The 6,559-nt window shown below is 40.9% G+C and overlaps 1 long non-coding RNA gene across 1 annotated transcript; it reads left to right on the forward strand.

Moving 5' to 3' along the window:
- The first annotated feature begins 3,638 nt into the window (after positions 1-3,638).
- On the forward strand, positions 3,639-5,872 carry LOC146711922 (uncharacterized). The gene is made up of 2 exons (XR_014920220.1): positions 3,639-3,836; positions 4,995-5,872. It is a non-coding gene; the product is annotated as an uncharacterized LOC146711922 (long non-coding RNA).
- Positions 5,873-6,559: the final 687 nt, after the last annotated feature.

Below are 6,559 nucleotides of genomic sequence, written 5' to 3' on the forward strand. Positions count from 1 at the left end.
GGAGGTGTATACGGCATCTTTCATATCTGGGTTGGCAGGGGAATTGGCCGCTCTCTTGCTTGCCTTATTCCATATGGAAAGTTTTTTTAACTGACTTGAACTATCTTGTGCTCCCACGGTCACACTGTTATGTTTTATGCATTGGAAGTTTCTGTTTTTCTGTTGTCATGCCCCAATTTAGCAGGATTTAAGGGGGGTGTGTGTAACATAGTTAAATAGAGTTGAAGTTAAATCCCGCTAAATGGGACATTGGCGCCACCTACTGTCGAAAAAGTGACCCTGCAATATTCACAAAGGGCAAGGGATTCTGGGTAATCCTCAGAATAATGGAGGATTCCTGCGAGATTTTGTGCTGATTGCCCACGACATTAAAAAGAGAGCATTCTAACCATTGCCTTTTTGTTGTGAATGCAGACCAGAGAAGACACTACACAGAGGTCACAGATACAGAGGGTAGATTTCTAATCCTCAAATTATCTATACTTAACAAAAAGTTATTGTTACATCCTGTGAGGCTGTGGGAGTGTGTGGGCGTGGTGTTGTCTTTTCCCTCTCCTCCTTCTTTCTTGCCCCTCCCCTTGTCTCTCTCTGCCCCTGCCTTCTCCTTTAGGACACACCTACTGCTCATCTGCCCTCGTTACCACCAATTACCCTCAGAGGTGATAAGCTGGAGAAGAGCAGTGTGGTGGGGTGGGAGAGGCTGCCGGTGAGTGTGTGATACTGGTTTAGGTATGGAAACGGCCTGCTGCGTGTGATCAGCCCCACCGTGTGTGGCTCTTTGTGAGTAGTTTTTAACCGAGCGGTGGTTTCCCTTAAGTAATGGCGGCCTCCATTATTTTGTTTAGCCTGCCTGGTTATTGTTAATAGCAGCATTGCTGTCTTTTTCTGTTGAAGCCTTGTTGTTTTCCTTTGTTGAAGTGGTCACTATCTCTTTGGGTTGACCTGTCTGATTTATCATTAAAGCAGCGGTGCTGTCTCTTTTTGTTGTTACCATTTATGTGATTGAGGTATTTGATTATAATAAAGATTTGTTTTGTGTGACATACCTCTGCCTGGCGTTCTTTTCATTTCACCCGGATCAAACTGTTACTGTCCCCCACCCTCATCGCCTAGCTTTTATGTGGGGACGTAACAAAGTGGTGGCTCGTCTGGGATTGGAATGAATGAAAGGAATTGAATTGATTACAAGTGTGAACAGGTGTTTGTGTGTTGTGTGAGGGTCGTTTGACTAGCTGCTGCTGCTCTCCCCAGCTAGCACAGGGGAGTGTCTAGCTGAGCATTTGCTCTTCCTTCGGACACTCGTTTTTTGTTTTGTCTTTGTTATTTTTGGAGCAAACCCGGGTGGGGATGAATTCTGTTGGGGGTAGGCTTTTCGGTGCCTTTGGCACTTGATGATTTGCCTTTAATGTGGCCTCGAGCCTGGTATGCTCCAGAAGCTATAGGTCAGGCTAAATTCTGAGTAGGCAGGACTGGGGGGAGTGTGGGTAGAATTTTAGTTAATGTTTGACTTGACACAACACATTTTAGTGTGTGTGTGTGTGTGTGTGTGTGTGTGTGTGTGTGGGGCGCCCAAATATTGATGACCCCTCATTCTTCTGTGTGTAGTTTGGTATTTTTTGTTTTTTTGGCACCCTCTGATCACCTAGATTGCTCACTTATTGTTGGGGGAGACCTCAACTTTGGACTGAATAAAGAAAGACAGGCTCAGTACAGCTGGAACTCAGCGTAACTGGCAATCCCACAAATATAGTTACACAGTATTTGAGCGATTATTTACTTTGCGACACATGGCGTGGCCTTAATCTCAATAGTGGGGAATATACTTTCTTCTTACATATTGTTAACTAGTGATGGGCAGATGAAGCTTCATGAAGCACTGAAGCTTTTCATCAAATTGGTTCACCCCAGCACAAAGCTTCTTGAAGCTTCATTTGCACTAGTAGGACATCTACTGGACGTAAAAATATTGGCATGAATTTGAAGAGCGTGGCCTTTTGCACACAGCCTGTAAATGTCAACAACAAAAGGAGTGTGTAAAACATGTATATTGTAGTGATGGCAGTATACTGTGTATATTTATACTGGCAGTATGGAAAATGATTATTTGGAAAGGTTTAAAATGGAAATGATCATTTACTGTGAGGTGTGGTTGGGGTGTGGACAGTGGTTGTGCTTTTGTAACGTTGAGGTATGGACAGCTACACACTGAGGCGTAAGTCCTGCCCATATTTTATTCAGTAAAAACTAAATTTTCACTGCTTTTATGGCCTTTTTAGTGGGGAGAACATAGCTCAGATTTAATGATTTAACAAATCTTTTGAATCCTTTGTCCTCCACAATGCTAAATGGCTAGGAGTCCTCAATCACCATGCTAACCAGGTCTTCATCTATTGAAGATTGTTCTCCTGAGGAAAGACAATAAAGACAAAGCACAAATATAAATATCACACACGTAACTTATAACAGCTGTATAGTATTGTTATATCATTTAGTAACATTACTGCATGCTATATTATCATGGCATTTGATGGCTCACCTGGTCTTGCTCCACAATCGGTGTTCCCCTTATTCTCATGCAAAGCTCTGTAGTGCCTAAGCATGGATGAGGTGTTGTTGTTATATCCCAGCTCCCTGGCACATAGCAAACACTTCACCTTGTACAAAAGTAACGACAGCTTAACATAAATTGTATTGCACCATCAGTATTATGAAAATACGTCTTCTGTAGAAATTTACATACACCCTAAAAAATTATTCAGGGGCTTAGTAAATATCATTATAATTCTAAGTTAGATGACCTTGATTAAATCTTTGAAAATCACAAACGTGTTATCTTGAGTTGAAAATACTGAAAAGAATGCTTAAATTTTCAACACCAGTTTGAGTTGAACTGAGCTCTTTTGTTCAAGTTTATTTAAAAGAAAAAATTCTGTATTTGAAACACAGGGTGCATTATTTAAATCTACTCAATATATCTCATAGAAAGTACTCAAAATAACTGAGACACTGGTATTCATACTTATCATTGTCTTTAACTTTAATTATTAATGGTTCAAAATCAATATAATTTTGGGGCGACGAGTGTATGCACCCCATGTGAACTCCAGCCATGGCATCTTCTGTGAGTTGGTAAAATATTCATTCACATGCCCATCCAACTCATAGATTGAAGTGATGATCTGCTGAGCCCATATGGTGCCTTTTGAGGAAAAATGTATTGGATATCATATCTGACCAGTGGATCACTCTGGACAGAATAAAACTGCAAAATAATGGGATGCTACAGAGATTTCTCACTGACCTGATTTTGGATAAGACACGAGGAACACATCGCTGTCTCTTATTTCAAAACTCTGAAGAGAGTCTATGTACTCTGCAGTTGTGTAACTGGAGAGAAAGTTATAGTTCTTATACCGGCAGAGACGGTTACTGAGCTGCTCAATCTTAGTTCCGAATCACACAGGCGGATAAGGAGAGACACAGTTTATGTAGTTCTTCACCCCATGTGGCAATAGAGATTGAAAATGTGACGTCATTCAGGGGTAAAACCGCAAACAATACTGGGAACTCGTGGTAAGAGTTAGCGCACGCAGGCTTTCAATTGGACTCAGTTACACAGTGATAAAAAGAAACACAAAAATGTCAAGAAGCTGTTGTATTATTAACTGCAATAGCTGGTCGCATGACAGCCACGGAAAGCCGACGGGTAAAGAGATCGGTTGTTATCGGATTACGTCGTTGAAGAGAAATTGTTCGAGCCATGTTTCCGAAGTAACAAAGAGGCGACTGGATTGCAGCCATTCAAAGATAACATCCCAGAACACTGCAGCTCACAGGTTAGTCTGCTCCAAGCATTTACACAAAGGTCAGTCTGCTGTTGTAGTTAATGCATCATTTTTCTTAACATAATTGGTGATATAGGTTACAAGCAAGTCTGGCGCTGAACAGAAATTGTCGCGCTATGCTCCTTTATTTATTGTGCATAAATAGTGAATTGTCCTGACACAATATTGTGTTTTGCTTCTGTTATTATGGTACACTGACAAAAACATACTTTTATTCACAGGATAAAACAGGTTTTTTTTGTATCACTAATTGCCCAGTACAATTACAGCATACAATATTATTGTCACTGCTACATTTCTGTGATGGGTACCAGAAATTATTTCTACTAATTAATTACCATTGAGCTCAAAGGTCCTATTAATAAACGGTTAACGAATGTGTATTTATGAAGACGATTTGTGAGACTGGTAAACTTATGATACTTACGATGGTCTTTACTTTCTACACGGTGCATTTCAAGGTCCTGTACCCATCCGTCGGTAAACAGTACCTGGGCTTGTTGCAGTGACCTGAAGTTACTAAACTTCACGAGTGTGTGCACTCACTCCAAGAACCGTATAATTATAAATATGAGCGTGGTGAAAGTTGGGCAGCACACTAACGTATTTTGTCCACTCTGTGTGCTCGTAAGGGTCTAACACTTTCACTGGTTTGATTTTTTTTTTTTCCTCGTATCTTTTCTTTGACTTTTCATTAAGTCTGTCTTTGTACGGACCGGCATTGTTCTCCTTCGTTTTGTACATACCTTTTTGGGGGTGTTACAGGAAAAATGATTCTATGTTTCTTTACCTTCTTTTAAATGTACAAAGATGCCTTTTGTCTGCCCTCTGCCTGTGGTTAGATTAGTTTAGAATTATCTTTTTAGACTTTCCCAGCAAACACATCTTGTTTCTGGGACATATTGTTTTAGATTGTTTTATCTTCCCTAGCTCTCTGCTGACGAGACTAGCACCATATATGGAGTTGTTTTATTTTATCTGTTTATTATTTGTTATCCTGTTCTCACTGTCTCTGTGCTCTGTGCCTATAAAAATTACCAAGCCACTGTGCATGGTGTGAGTTGTTCTTAGCAGCTCACCCGTGTACACGTTTGATAAAGAAAGTAACTTTGTCTCATTGTGTCTTTATTTCTCCTGGGTTTTTTACAGAGTTTTCCCCCGACATTTCTTGGTCCTTCGACAGCCGGATCACCTCCATCGTGTCCCATCTCCGTGACCAGTCCACGTTGTCCGTCTGTCGACAGCCCACACACTAGGTGTGTGGTCAAAGACCAAGGGCGTTAAATTCGAGTCTTGGCCAATGTTCTAGAAAGCGACCCACGGTGGTGGGGCCCGATCGAGGTGGACCAGACCCGGCGACACCGACCAGGTAGATACAGACACACTGACACAATCTTGCGTAAAAGCGTATTTTAAATTCAGGGAATTTAAAATAGCGAAAGTAGCTCGTCGCGACTGGAAGCTCCCCACCTCTGTGGGTTTAAAGTAGCTCGTCGGCTGGTAGCTTGGAGCTCGTCGACTGGAAGCTCCCCACTTCTGTGGGTTAGGTTTGGAGCTCTGGGTAGCTCCCCCAGCTGGGTCAAGGGAATAAGTAGCTCGTCTACAGAAAGACTGGCAGCTCCCCTTATGATAAGGGTTCCGATCGCGCGAATAAGTGTGAATGTGAATGTGTGTGTGTGTATTGTTTTAATTAACGGAGCAAGCTGAATTTTCACGGTCCAATAAGAGACTGAGCTGCTCCTACTGTGTTTTTCTTTTACTGCTATTCACTGACGTGCTGGTGAGTTGAGAGAATGGTCGAGTTCCGTCTCGTAAAGTTCACACCGCTTTTGGAAATAGTCCGAAAGTAGAAGGGCGTGTGAGCAACCACTCTCGTCTCTAATACCAGCGAAGGTGATAGCAGCTGTATCGTGTATATATTACTTAATAAACAAAAATAAGTAAATACATAAATAAGATGGGTAATCAAGCAAGTGAAATTAAAACTCATTCCTGCTGACGAGCAGTGGTGAGAAAAGAAAAGTCCAGACGCCGGACAAAAACAGTGTCTGTAAACTGAGAGATTTAAGAAAACAAAATATAAACAGTCAGAAGAACAGAACTCAACTGCCAGTTTAGTAAAACCAGAAGACGAGACACTGTGCAGTCCCCACAATCCTTTTAGTAAACCATCACTCACTCCTGCAGCCGCATCTGCAGCAACACCCATATCAGGAAGAACATAATAATCCCTTATTAAGTGAAAACTAGAGATCACAGTAGTTTTGTAGTAGTTTAAAAGGGTTGAAAACAGACCCCACTGAGTAGATATAAATATAAAAAGTACGAAATAAAGATGAACAAAGGGAAAGTTACAGTAGAAATTATCTTTAGAGTATTTGAAATTAATAATAGCAAGGATAACAACCTGTAAAGTGATATTAACAATGAAACACAGTTGGCATGATGACCATGCCCAGCATGTATAAAATGAATATAAAGCAAATAATTCACACGAAAATATTTTAATAAAATAAATAAGGTATATTAAGGCTGTGTCATTGTTCAGCCAAGGACAGTGTGTGAAAAGGTAACTGTCTCCACCCTGGGAAAAGGATGATTCTGCAGGTCATCTGAAGCCCTTGATGGATACAAAATAAAATATAAATAATATATTATAATAGAACTGCCTGGTCCGCCATGCAACAGAGAGAACAAATGTGACCGCAGATTGG

This window comes from Copadichromis virginalis, linkage group LG4 (assembly GCF_057382275.1).
Source record: "Copadichromis virginalis isolate Kocher_CV1m ecotype Utaka linkage group LG4, C_Virginalis_male_GT1.1, whole genome shotgun sequence".
Taxonomy (NCBI): Eukaryota; Metazoa; Chordata; class Actinopteri; order Cichliformes; family Cichlidae; genus Copadichromis; species Copadichromis virginalis.